We start from the raw sequence: 15,043 nt of genomic DNA on the forward strand, positions 1-15,043 counted from the left end.
TCGACCTCATTTAGCGTGTAACTTGCAATTGATAAAGTTACTTTAATGTTAACTTAAAGTTCTTAGCGACATTATTCCTACAGACAGAGGGTATTCTTTTTCGATCATTGTGTAAGCATTATTCTATGGGTATTTCACATATTTGACGCCTTATTTTTAGGTGTTAGTTGAATGTGTGAATTTAAGTGTTAGAAGTTCTTAGACGTTATTCCACCAGGACAGGAGTAGCTGTTACATTTGTTGTAACATAGTAAATCTATTGGTTTCATGTTATATAACTTGTGACCACGCGACAGTAAAGAGGGATTACTATGGAATCTACAACTGTAATATTGAAGTGTTACTCTTAACAAGCCTTTTCACCCATACTCTCAGTCTGTGACATCGTTGATCTATGAATCACATTCGGTCGGAGCGAGATGACGAATTGCCACGTGTTTCACCCTCAAGAAAAATTACACTTGTAATCGAAGAGACGAAATAGTCGTATTCAGACAGAGAGAAGAGTAGTTCGTGTACTCTCCGTCGCGCGAACTCGTCGCAGAAGTGGCGCGACAGGTCACGAACACTAAACTAGAATGACGGGGCGTATGTAAACAGGCCCACAAAAACTAAAGTTCACCACTCATTAGACTTCGACCACTTTCACGAAACGTCAATGTGGCGCGGAACTCTTAGCAGTCGAACTTGTGGCAAAAATGTGCTTTAAGCGTAGGCGGCGGAGAAAGCGAGACTATAAAAATTTTATAGAGGTTTCGCCGTCTTCGTACAACGACTAGCTCGCGTCGGCGGCTCGAACCAGCACGCGGCACGAAGGCAACGGGGCGCGCGCAAACTAATGCAGTAGTGCTTGCACTTGACTTGGAATTAATGTACTGTATGCATTCAAAAGTGCTGAATAAATGTTTTATGGACCCATAATAGTGATTATTATTTAAGTTAAGTTTAGCCATAATCATGTATTTTTCCATAATCAGGCAGCTGAACAACATTGGTAAAAAATGTATACATTATATATATATATTAATCATTTTCGGCCTTTCGGCATTCGGTTTTCGGCCAACTGTTTCCTATTTTCGGTATCGGTTTCGGCCAAGAATTTCCCATTCGGTGCACCCCTAGTAAAATGTGTATCTAGGTTCATCTAACCTCAATCAAACTTTTAAATTATCATAGTGACATTCCAGGTATATATTAACAGCTTTCAAAATGTTTCGTTGTGCATGTTTGTGTCATCCATAGTACAAATAATATCATTTTCAAAATCAGTTTTAAGTTTTTTGAGCGGTTTTGGGTCCAAAATGTTCATATAGTATGTCAAAACGTAAAAAAAAAACTATCAGTATATCTAGGTGATGTTGTCTCAAAAAAATAGATACCAAACATTGACATGCTAAACATTTCTTAACGTGGTTTAGTAAGACAAATCAGAAGTATGCGAAAACGGCCAAATAAGCCCAGGACTCTAAAGGGTTAAAGGTGGGGTAGGTAAGTTTGAGAAACCGGCTTGAGATACACTTTTTGTTATATTCCATGGAATGCTCTAAACATCCCGATAGCAATGAATATCTTAAGTGCTTTGACAAAAAATCCATGAAAAAATGTCATCTGTGTTTGCTCTGAGTCCGCACACGAGTCTGCTATGTTTTGCACAGTGAGTCAGGATTTGCGAATCTCTGAGTCTGCTGTTGACTCGTGCATAATATAGCCGCGGGAGCCGGGTGCTGGAGGAGGGGCTATGCTTGTGCACATGACGAGTATGGATCTCTGGATCTGCTATGCTAATACGGTTAGGAGCTGTCGGCTCCTCAGAGTCCCCACGAGTCTGCAGGGAAGTTTCACTGATCCGCGTCCCCTCCCCTGAGCCAAATGATAACTTCTGGCAGCTATCCTACTTGTTAAAGGGTAGGCAGATGGACTGGGGTACGTTGTAATGTGATTTTACATTTTGTAAAGAGAGTAGCGAGTGACGCAATTTATAATTTTAATTTGTACGTCACACCAAGTGTGGGAATCAAAGGACTCGGGTTAATGGAGAGGGGAGACTCGTCACGACCAGCTCATTTCTAGGATCCGGGTTAATGATCCGGATGAATCAGGAGTCGCCCATCTCTACATCTCGCACATGCGCAGTACAGATCGGGCAGGGGGAAGATCGGGTCTGCCGCCCTGTCCTATCTGCAGTGCGCATGTGCGAGATGGTCCGCCATATTGGACAACTCCGTATGGCAGCCCAAGACAGATATATGCCATACATTCACAGTAAATATGTATTCAGTATGATAGCTGTCTGACATAAGTTAAATTAATGTCTCACTTATTCTGACAATGTACTTAACCCCGAATAAAATAACCCAATAAAAAGAGTTGGCTTGCATGCCGTGTCCTGTAACTGCGACCGGAAGGGACCGTTCGGGTTGTTCATTTGACTACTCTGCTAGCTCAGGAGAGACAATAATGTTAACCTGACAGTGGAATGACATCCAAATTGAGNGTGCTTTGCCAAAAGCCACTGTGTCAAGTGTCCTACTTTGGTTGCCGTATGTAGTTGTCAAATATGGCGGACCATCTCGCACATGCGCACTGCAGATAGGGCAGGGATGCAGATCGGGTGGTGATACTGGTCTTCTCCAAAATTACCTACCCCACCTTTAAGTAGGGCTGGGCGATATATCGAGTTTACACGATACATCGTGGATTGCACTACATGCGATGTCGTAAATGACCACATCGTGAACATCGAGCATTATGTTGTCAAATCAATTTCCCGCCGCGGCCAAAATGAGCTTTCCTTTCTCCCTCATAGACACAGTCACACACGCAGGCACACACGCAGGCCCCGTCTAACTTGCACTCGCAGCAAACTTTGCTGCGGAGCCAGCGCGAGCAGGCTCCCGTTTGCCCGTGAGCGCCGGGCAAAAAACTGTCTTCAAATAAAAGAAAGTCACCGGAGGAGTTAAAGGAGAGTGACAGGTAGCATGAGAAGAATAGGGAGAGAAAGTTTCAGCCAGCTTGATCGATGGAGTTGTTTTCTAGTGGTGCAGTGACGCGTCCTAAAACCCTTTAATAATCTATCGATTAGATTTATGATTCGAAAATTATAAAAGTAGGGTAGACATGTGGATATTATCCGGCTGAACAAAACGTGCATTTATCAAACAGGTTTGTTTTCCACAGACCTTATTTCCAGCTATTTTCCAAAACCCTATGGAGAAATCCCATTGCTTTTTTGTCGAGGGAACCAGCAGCTTACTTCCTGGTTTTAGGACGCGTCACTGCACCTCTCAATATGATGCCAATATAAACAAGGTCTTCTGTCGGCTCTGTACATCAATGCCGACCTATGCTGACAAGTAAGTGAAGAGTAGANCCATAATTTAGCAAATAAAGTCTTTAAAAAAGTCAGACAATGGGATTTTCTGGAATTTCTTTTCTCATGTTGTCTCTCATAGTTGAGGTACACCTAGGATGAAATGACAGGAACACACTCATCTTTTTAAGTGGGCAAACTTGCCACTTGGTGCTGACTACTTTTTATTGGCCCCACTGTATGCTGGATCCGAACACAATTGCTTTTGTTTTTGCATGTTAAGTACCAGTTTGTTATTGTTGACCCCAGTTCTGCTATGGCTTTAATCCTCTAATTTTAAGTAGATTGTTTAACTCACTGCATGTTGGATGCTGTACTGTACATTGTTGGAGTCATCAGCATACATTATTACATTATTACTCGCTGCTTCACCTGGTCAGGTAGCTCACCATCCAACACATAGCAACAGAACCAAGCCTTAGCATTTGAGTTTGTTTCCAGCAGCAGACTGTGATCGATTACATTGAAAGCTGCGCCTAAAAGTCTAACGTCACAGCTCCTACAAGCTCCTATCATCCATGCGCTCCTTTACACCAGTCATCGGTCATTTGGGCAGAGGGCCTAGGTATAAAAGTCACGGCTCGCCACTGCTATAGGCTTGTTGGTAGTTCGTTGTCAGATTGTTACTTGAAAAGTAGTATTGAATTTGGGTGTATACTATTTTTTCTATTAATTTACTTAACACTGGGAGGAGACTTATAGGTCGACTATTGGAACCAGCAAAGGTTTTTCTTTTATCCTTGGGTAATGGGATAACCTTGGCTTCCTTCCAGATCTCGGGGCACACGCCTTGCTCTAAACTTTTATTAAAAATGTGACTCAATGGCTTGGATATGTATTTGGCTGTCATTTTAAGCAGTTTACCATCCAAGTTATAAATCGATTTATCATCGGACAGATGTAAAAGCATATTTTCAACATATTCTTCTGTAACATTGTGGAATTCAAACATGCACTGCTTTTCCCTCATGATACGATCTTTAATAATGTGATCTGACACTGTGTCCTCGACTGCACCCATGGCATTCCTCAGCTTGTCTACTTTATTTGTAAAATAATCATTAAAATGATTTGCAATATCTGCTTGTTTGGTAATGAATTTACCCTCGGTTTCTATAAAGGAAGGATGCATGTTTGAGTTCCTCCCCATTATGTTATTCAATATTTTCCATAATTTCTTTCCATCATTCTTAGAATCACTGATTTCCTGCATGTAGTATTTCCTCTTTCTAAATGTATTCAATTTGGTTACCGCATTTCTTAGTTTACAGTAATGTTGTTTGTCACATAGAGAACCTGTTCTGTCTGCAGTTTTTTTAGCATCATTTCGTTGGACCATTAAACTTCTCATCTCGTCATTCAACCAAGGTGCACACTTTGACCGGGCAGACCTTTTTCTCATAGGAACATGCTGATCGGCAATCCCCATGAAAGACTTCATAAATACTCCCAGTGCTTTTTCTCGGTTTTCCTCATGGCAAACATCAAACCATTGCACATTCTTTACCTCCTCTACAAATTGTTCATGATTAAACCCCTTATAAGACCTTCTATAATTGATCTTGGAGCCAGCCTTAGGTATTTTGGTATTGCTTACATAGCAACTAGGTTATGATCACTAAAGCCAACTGTGAGTGATAACACTTTAGTGCAGTGCTCTGGCCTGTTATTATAGATGTGGTCAATGCAGGTCGTTGTAATAGCCCCATGTTTATTTGTAGCCCTTCTGGTTGGTGATGTTATTACCCGAGTCATATTACACATTTTGGCAGCTAATGCAATCTTGTTCCACATGGGGCATTTCTCATTGAAGGCATTGATATTCAGGTCTCCCATGAAATATATTTCGCCATTACACTCAGCTGTATTATCTACCATTTCACAAATACCATCTTCTAGATAGTTTGAATTGGCACTCAGTGGCCTATAACAGCATCCAATTCATATGGGTTTTAAATTTGGCAATTGTATTTGTAACCATAAAGCTTCTATTTCATTTTTCATTTGGTCGTATCGTACTTTAGCTGGAATATAATTTTGTACATAAATCAAAACTCTGCCACCATTCTTATCTCTATATCCCTTCTGAACAGATTGTAACCATGCATTGCAACCTCTGAATCATCAAAAAGATGAGTGCAGGTGTGATTCTGAGATAGCCAGTATGTGTATATTATTTGATTCTACCAAATGGCATGGTTCATGCACCTTAATCCTCTAACTACACACATTCAAGTGAGCAAGTAACATTCCCTTCTTTGGCAGATTAACAGAATGTGACATTATTGTGTTCATAATTAGTTCATATCAGATATACCTCAAAAGTCCAGTGATACAATTAGGCTCTGGAGTGCTGTGGGGCGGATTATCAACTTGCCATGCCTCAGGAAGGCAATCTCACCCCTCTCCCGCGCTTCCCACAATTTAGGGAGTAGCTCTTTCCTTTTCATTCTGACTGCTTAAGTGTAATCTTCATTAATGTAGATCTTCGTCCCTCTTAGATTTTTGGCTCTCTCCAAAACCGCGGATCTGTCCTTGAGTCTCAGGAACTTCACCACTATGGGTCTGGGTCTTGTATTGTTAGCTGCTGGCTTCCCAGTGCGGTGAGCTCGCTCAATCTCAATGCCTCATTGAAGCTTGAGCTTGTCCACAAGAATGTCCTTCACCTTTTCCTCAGTTTGCTCCCAGGTCTCCCCAGGCTCCTCACCGATGCCGTCAAGAACCATGTTGCTCCTTCTCGATTGTCCTTCTGCATATTCCATTTTCTCAGTGACAGCTGACAGACCGTCACTATTTTTCTAGATGTCAGCTTGCATAGACTTACACTGTACAGACTGTTTCACATTTTGAGTTTTCATGTCATCTGCATCCTTTTGAGTAAATTGAATGCTAGACCTGATTTCCTGAACCTCCCTTGTAATGGCATCCAGCCTCGTGTAAGTGGAATCCATAATCAATTTAACAAAGCCTCTGAAGTTCTCCTGTTGCTGCTGCTGTAAGAGTGCAGTAAACATGTCTTTCTGCTGATTTAGTAACTCTGTTACCTGAGCAAGAGAGACCAGATCCTCCTCTGGTTTTCCTTCTTTGCTGTCCACCTGCACCTTCTTTGGTGCCATACTGAAAGATGTGGTTGGTGAGATAGCTCCATGTAGATGTTAGCTGCTGCAGATAGCTCCAGATAGATGTTAGGTGCTGCAGGTAGCTCCAGTTAGATGTTAGCTGCTGCAGATAGCTCAGGGTAGATGTTAGCTGCTGCAGGTAGCTCCAGTTAGATGTTAGCTGCTGCAGATAGCTCCGGGTAGATGTTAGCTGCTGCAGATAGCTCCAGGCAGACATTAGCTGCTGCAGATAGCTCCGGGTAGACGTTAGCTGCAGCAGATAGCTCCGGGCAGACGTTAGCTGCTGCAGATAGCTCCAGGTAGACGTTAGCTGCTGCAGATAGCTCCAGGTAGATACTCTGATTGAATCACGCACCGAACACAATGAAGCAGTTCTGTGTGTGGAGTGGGCAACCAGCCAGAGTCCAAATGTGCCTCGTCCTTCGTGAGGGAAATCGCCGCCGTGCACAAGTGTGATCTCCCGCTCACACCAGGGTGAACAGCAGCAGCAGCATGGATTCCGATAGTGTCTGTCCACATGAAACAGCTCCGTTTAGTACAGAAGCCTGAGTCCACCTGTCATACCCCAAAACACACAGCACAACTCTGCCACAAAGCCCCCCTATGCCCAGCACAGCAAAAGATGACCACATGATTCAAATACTGGAGAATCAAAGCAGCTTGACGAGGATTCTTGTCAAACAACAACTTCTCTCGACGCTGCCACAAGGAAATATTCCACCCTTTGATGGACATTTTCTGAAGTACAAGTCCTTTATTCACTCATTTGAACATTGTATTGAAAACAAAATGGACAACAACAGAGACAGGTTGCAGTTCCTAATACAGTTTACAAGAGGCCAAGCTCAACGGCTAGTCAAAAGCTGTGAATACACGTCTCCAGACAGAGGCTATCAGAAAGCAAAACGTTGACTAAAGGAAAAATTTGGGAACGAATGTCTGGAGACGTGTATTCACAGCTTTTGACTAGCCGTTGAGCTTGGCCTNGTGTGTGTGTGTGTGTGTGTGTGTGTGTGTGTGTGTGTGTGTGTGTGTGTGTGTGTGTGTGTGTGTGTGTGTGTGTGTGTGTGTGTGTGTGTGTAAAAGTGCACTTTGGGATATGTGTTCCACTGTTCACACTCATCAGAGGGTACGCTCCTTTGTGTATGTGAAGGAGAGATTTTCCAACAAGCATCTGTGGAGTGGATCAGGCGCTGAGTGCAGCGTGAATGGATCCATTGTGACAGCAGGACAATAGCATAACTTCAGTCTGCTGCTCCTGCCTGCCTAAGCAACAGAGCCTGATGAAGCCCTGAACGCAGCGGCCCCATCATTAAGCTGTGTGTGCTATCCTCATCCAGGATGGGTGCGGCTGAAATCTCCTTTTAATAATAATAATAATAGGCTACGTCTGAGTGTGGACACGTGCAGAGACAACCCGTCACTGAGGGGTGAAGATGAGAGAGATGTCAGACAAGTGGGGAAAGAGGATTTGTGACAGACATGTTCAAGAAAAATGCAGACAGCAAATGTGATGGGAGAGAAAAGGGTCATTAGGAGATTGAAAGGGATATTCATGTGCGTGTGCACGCTCACATGGCAATAGAGGGACAGCTGACCCAGATAAAGATAGAACGTCAGATCAGTATGAGGATAGCTGCTTATACTGTTGATATGTTCTGTCTGTGTGTGTGTGTGTGTGTGTGTGTGTGTGTGTGTGTGTGTGTGTGTGTGTGTGTGTGTGTGTGTGTGTGTGTGTGTGTGTGTGTGTGTGTGTGTGTGTGTGTGTGTGTGTGTGTGTGTGTGTGTGTGTGTGTTTGTGTATGTGTGTTACACATCACAGAGGATCACAGAAATACCTATGTGAATGCTTTTTGGTGCTTGCTGCATACAAATTACCACTAGGAATGAACAGTAATCACCATGCCTTTATAATCACAGCATCCCAATCCCTCCCTGGGCTATGGCCCCCTTTGTTGATGTTGGAGTGAGACATGATGAGAAGAGTTTTTGTGGAGGAGGGGCAGATATGTTTCCCTTCAAATCCCCCCAATGAGTGGACAGTAGAGCAGCGACAGGTCAGAGGCTCTTCTGTTGGACACCAAATAGTGTCACCAGAAGGGAGTCGTGAGACATGCTGACACTCACACACTATAAACAGTGTTTTTTACTTGAATGATGATGTGCTTCACACAACTATCCTCATTTGACAGCCTAAACATGGTCATCAATCAATAGGGACAAAGTGGCCCTGTGTTTATAGACTTCTCTGACTCGGTGTCACAGCAACATGATGTAGTGAAATTCCTGCAGGGCTCCAATACAACTTTCATTAACGTAATGCAGGCCAAGCTCTTGTATATATTACACTATCAATACCTTGCTGGCATGTCTGGCCTGTGTTTGTGTGCTTTGGCTCACTGACTGCCCTATTTAGTCAAAGATTAAGCCTTTGAGGTAAACATTGAGGGGCAACAAGAAGTGTATTTCCCAAAATGTCCCTCCAGTGTTCTTCCTTGTCATCTGGTGTTGGCTGAATAATTTATTATGTGAATTACTGAAAAAACGTCAGTTTCATAGTTACATGTCTAATAGAAAACAATGCCTTTGTGAAGCTGAAAAACATGTGCTAATTTCAATAGAGTGTTTCTATTAGACTCTTCAGTTGTGTCCACTGTGGGGGAAACTTCTGAAGCAATTGGAAACAGGACTCAGAGAGACACGAGGAGAGCTGGAACTTTGATGGGCAAACACTGACGGTTTATTTGGAGCTTCGGCCGGAGAATTCACAAGACATGTCATGGGCCACGAGTTGACACAGTGTGGAGATGCCAAAACAATTCGGAATAACTGTAGTTCGAGGTTTTAACTAGTTCGGTGTGTAATAATCAACATTCTTCATCAGCGAGATTAAACAAATATGGACCCTGAATCTAACTAGAGCTGTCGTCCATAGAAAAGAATGTGCGGCAGGGAACCTACATTCCAGAAAGTAAGGGCTTCTAGATGTCCCTGGACAATAAACTATCATGTCAGTTTGGTAAGCTGGCAACAACAATACGCCCAAGCTGCCCCTCCTTAAGAGAGATAGCAGCAATACCCAAGGCCGTAGACCTATGCCATGAGAAAGGAGACAGTGAAAAGAGAAAATGCTGAACTGTGTCAAAGGTTGAATACCTAAGCAAATTATTCCCCAACATCCACAAATGTGCATTTAGTTCTGTAAAAAGGCAAACATTTAACCTCACTGCTGCTCTTTGTTGTGAGCATAATGCCAAAGTATGGCAGGTAAGATGAATCAGCTAAACTTAAGAAAAGATATGCAATAAATTAAGGTTAGTATGTTTGACAGTTAAGAGAAATATTTATGTTGAACAGGCTCAACTATAATTTCAATATTAGTGTCAAATATTATTACAATATTCTGCCCTACAAACACATTTCTGTCTGTTTTGTGAGGTTGGTGTATGCCACCCCACTCCCCCTCCCTTGCCCCTTGGGCAGAATACAATAGGATTTACTCCACCCATAATTATCTCCCTCCTATTTACACTTTCCTTCTGCCCATCAATTTTAAATGCGGTTTTGCATCTGTTTTTCCAAACATATGCTAGGAAGAAGACGACGAGATTTTCTGACAAACCAATTACTGGTTCTTTTAAAGTAGTGTTTCACAGATGTTTTGCTTTCATATACTGCTTTTTCTTTAATTTATGACTACTTTTTTAAGCCAAAAATAAAATCTATCCTACAAAATGTGTGATGCCACAGACTGTCTCTGACCAAGACCACAGCCCTGTGTCAGCTCTGCCCTTGTTTTCGTGGAAATTCCCCTCACAAAAACACAATTTAACTGCAAAAAGTACGCCTTGTTTCTGTAAAAACCTTAATAAATGTTTGTGAGAGGGATTTATATCCCTGAATAGAAGAATCCAGACATACAAAAGACCCAAAAGCTGTAAGGAAAGAAAGAGGACGTATCTTACTATACTCACTGCCAATTCAGACATAATAAGGCTCTACAAAATGAATATAAGACACATGTTGAGTCTTCAACTTTGTCTCTGAATAAGATGCTTCTGGATGGAAAAGAAAAGGGATGATGGGCTCTCTAACAACTTATTCTCTCTTTCCTTTCCATCCTTCTTTCTCTTTTTTTCAGTATGTCTGTTTGTCTCCCTCCTATTGTGCGCCAAAACGTATAGTCACGGGAGACAGAGGGTCTTTGTCCTTTGGGTGAGGTTGGGAGGGAGGGGTGTGAGATGAGGTGGGGTAAGAGGGGGATACATGGGACACAACAAGTGAGGGGGCGGGGTGGTCGTTTCTGGGAGGTTGGGAGGGGTGTGTACGGTGATAGACAAGGTAATGATGGCAGACAAAGTGGTGTGTGGGGGGGGGAGTGGGTGGTTTATTCAGGGGGGTTAATGGGACCATTGGGATAGTCATGAGTGCCAGAGTTGAGAGCGTACTTAGCATGTCAGCTACTGCCTGCAGCGTTGGATGTGGCCCCCCTGCTCTAAAAGGAGAGATGTTTGTGTGGTATTCATATGCATCTGATTTTGAAAAGGCTTTCAAATGAAACCATAATAGAAATTAGGTTTGGTTGAGCGCTGAACCACCTGCTCCTCTTTCATCACTAACAACATCAATCAACAATAACAATATTATCTTTAAGCAATAGCTCACGACAGGCCGTGGTATATGCTAATTATATCACAGCTAAGGGGCGTGGTTTCCCTTAGCTGTGATATAATGAGCATATATCACGGCCTGAAGTGAGCTATTGCTTTTATAAAACGGTTACCAAGTGTGGCAATATGAAAGAAAAATACACACTCTAATTTAAATAGTTTTTATTAGTAAATAATGATGTTCAAAATAAAATAGTTCCGTTGCCTTCTGCACAAAACATAGTGCGAGGTGGTTGCTATGCAACAACACTAACAGCTAGCGAACATATTAGACAGAGAGCGTTGATCCATTATTTGGCTGTTTATTTACATTCATGTGTATGTTGCTGTTTCTTGTGCATCCACTGAAAAACTGTCCAGCATCAGTAGCATGGCTTACGTGGTCACTTGTATAGGTTGAGGTTGTTCTAGGCTGTTGCTTGGCGTGGCGAGAATATTGCTCCACTTTCTCCGGTCCCCGAGATTGGGCTTCCTGTAGCTCTGGAGAGAGCTTTCGCAGCTGTGGCCACTAACGGTCATAATTTCTCTGCTTTGTTTCAAGACCCGCATCAGAAAGCTTTTGAATGGTGCTACTTTTCCAGTTGGTCTACCTGCTCTTCACGTAGCTCTGCATGTCGTAGTTTAGGTGCTTTTTTTTCTGGAGATAGGCACTGCTCAATCCACTCCTCCATAGTAAGACCCCCTCGGAGGTCGAAGTTAATCTTAAATGTTTCCATTTTATGCTTTGTAAGTTTGTTTCGTAACGGAAGAAATTTAAATATATTTATAAAACTGACAAGTCAAATCAAGCAATCTGATTGGTCGATAGCGTTTTTGTGGATCTCTTTGATTACAGATTTGAAAACATCGTTGCTTGCTTTAAAAGTAGCACAATTCATTGTGTTAAATCTTCAAAAGTATCTAGATATCCCTGCCCTAATGCCAAAGGAACTGCACACTGAATATGTTTTGCCGTTTGATGTCTATGTCTGGACCGCTGCGTCAAAAAGGAGGGCTTCTGCCCCGTTACTTCTCCGCTGCTTTCTTGTTCCAGTATGAAAAGCAAACTGCCTGTCAATCCAACGGTATACTGTTTTTCTCAGACGCGGAGGGATACTGACTTGTTGTGAAAAGTAATTTACAATTCTACCCGTGGTATACGCTCAGTATATCACGGCTAAGAACCAATCAGATTGCTTGATTTGACTTGTCCGTTTTATAATTAAGCAATAGCTCACGACAGGCCGTGGTATATGCTCATTATATCACAGCTAAGGGGCGTGGTTCGGCCCGGCCCTTAGCTGTGATATAATGAGCATATATCACGGCCTGAAGTGAGCTATTGCTTTTATAAAACGGTTACCAAGTGTGGCAATATGAAAGAAAAATACACACTCTAATTTAAATAGTTTTTATTAGTAAATAATGATGTTCAAAATAAAATAGTCCCTCCGTTGCCTTCTGCACAAAACATAGTGCAAGGTGGTTGCTATGCAACAACACTAACAGCAAGCGAACATATTAGACAGAGAGCGTTGATCCATTATTTGGCTGTTTATTTACATTCATGTGTATGTTGCTGTTTATTGTGCATCCACTGAAAAACTGTCCAGCATCAGTAGCATGGCTTACGTGGTCACTTGTATAGGTTGAGGTTGTTCTAGGCTGTTGCTTGGCGTGGCGAGAATATTGCTCCACTTTCTCCGGTCCCCGAGATTGGGCTTCCTGTAGCTCTGGAGAGAGCTTTCGCAGCTGTGGCCACTAACGGTCATAATTTCTCTGCTTTGTTTCAAGACCCGCATCAGAAAGCTTTTGAATGGTGCTACTTTTCCAGTTGGTCTACCTGCTCTTCACGTAGCTCTGCATGTCGTAGTTTAGGTGCTTTTTTTTCTGGAGATAGGCACTGCTCAATCCACTCCTCCATACTATAGTAAGACCCCCCCGGAGGTCGAAGTTAATCTTAAATGTTTCCATTTTATGCTTTGTAAGTTTGTTTCGTAACGGAAGAAATTTAAATATATTTATAAAACTGACAAGTCAAATCAAGCAATCTGATTGGTCGATAGCGTTTTTGCGGACCTCTTTGATTACAGATTTGAAAACATCGTTGCTTGCTTTAAAAGTAGCACAATTCATTAGGTCAAACCTTGGAAAGTATCTAGATATCCCTGCCCTAATGCCAAAGGAACTGCACACTGAATATGTTTTGCCGTTTGATGTCTATGTCTGGACCGCTGCGTAAAAAGGAGGCTTTCTGCCCCGTTACTTCTCCGCTGCTTTCTTGTTCCAGTATGAAAAGCAAACTGCCTGCCCAACGGTATACTGTTTTTCTCAGACGCGGAGGGATACTGACTTGTTGTGAAAAGTAACTTACAATTCTACCCGTGGTATACGCTCAGTATATCACGGCTAAGAACCAATCAGATTGCTTGATTTGACTTGTCCGTTTTATAATTAAGCAATAGCTCACGGCAGGCCGTGGTATATGCTCATTATATCACAGCTAAGGGGCGTGGTTCGGCCCGACGCGAAGCATCTCATTCAAATCAGTTAACTTTTTTTATTGTGCGTCTTGTCTCTTTTTTGGCAAAGGAATGACACCAATTTGAAACATAATTGTACAAAAGCATACAATAAGAAAGATAAGGAACCTATTATAAAGCCACATCATATGTGTTATATTAACATAATAGAATCACATTTTTTTATATTATCATCGATACGAATACCAATCGACACCACTACTTGGCACAACACTGGCGCTTAGCATTGTGTGCATATCAACATGATCCAGTGGGCAGCAGTTTTACAAGGTACAAATACCAGCATTAAATAGATCCAGTCTTTCTCCACACTTACCCAGCCTGGTTCAGTGGATCTACATATCTGCAGCCTTCACTTCACCGTGCTTTATCCCTTTGGACCTGATAATCCTGAAACCCTGAGAGCTCAGCTGTCCCATACATCATCACGCATGACACTAAATCCTCGTTTTTGTAGGAATCAGGCTTCCCAACTCCTGTCTAATTCAGATGCTTTACTACTGAGCTACTGGCCTCACTTCAGACCAACAACATAAAATATAACCTGTAGTGGAGGAGGAGTAGTCAGTGGAGATGAGGGCATCAAAAATGGAAGAAGTGAAACGAGAGAAATAACAATACCAGAAAAAGGCACAGGGGATTTGGCAAACAAGAGGTTACAAAGTCAAATTAAAATACAGACTTGGAACAGTTTGCTATTTTCCCAACTTGACAACAGTGTTTGTTTTTCAAAATAAATTCACTTAACAGAGCCTCAGGACGTAGAAACAAAAACAACAAACAGAACAGCGCTCCACCTAAACTCTGAGATCTAGGACAGCGAGAGACCATGTGACAAGCACTCCTAAATACTCTCCATTTAGACAAATCATTTTATTTCTCTGTGCGCGCACACACAAGGCATGCACACACACACCCCCCACACACACACACACACACACATACACACACACACACACACACACACACACACACACACACACACACACACACACACACACACACACACTCAAATAGACACTGTTTTGTGGAAGGGTTTTGAGTTTGGAAATTCCTCAGGGGACAGGGCTCCGTGATCTTTAAAACCTCTCAGTTTGATCTGTCAGTGGAGCACTCACCACTGACTCTGCCCTTGAGAGCATCTCAGATCTCAGAAAACAACACATTTTCTTCCAGTTTCTCCGTGGACTGAGAGAATAGAAGTTGTTTGCTGCAGTGAGTTTGCTCTTAGCAAGAGGGAGGGAGTATGATTTGGTTCAATGTATGCTGATGGTGGTTTAGATGAAGGAAAGTATGAGCAACATGGAAACACATTTCCAAACAAACAGGAGAGCCTGCTCAAGCTCAAGGTGCCACACTGCT

The sequence above is a fragment of the Notothenia coriiceps genome, unplaced genomic scaffold (genome assembly GCF_000735185.1).
Source record: "Notothenia coriiceps isolate Sejong01 unplaced genomic scaffold, NC01 NC01_scaffold00003521, whole genome shotgun sequence".
NCBI classification, from domain to species: domain Eukaryota; kingdom Metazoa; phylum Chordata; class Actinopteri; order Perciformes; family Nototheniidae; genus Notothenia; species Notothenia coriiceps.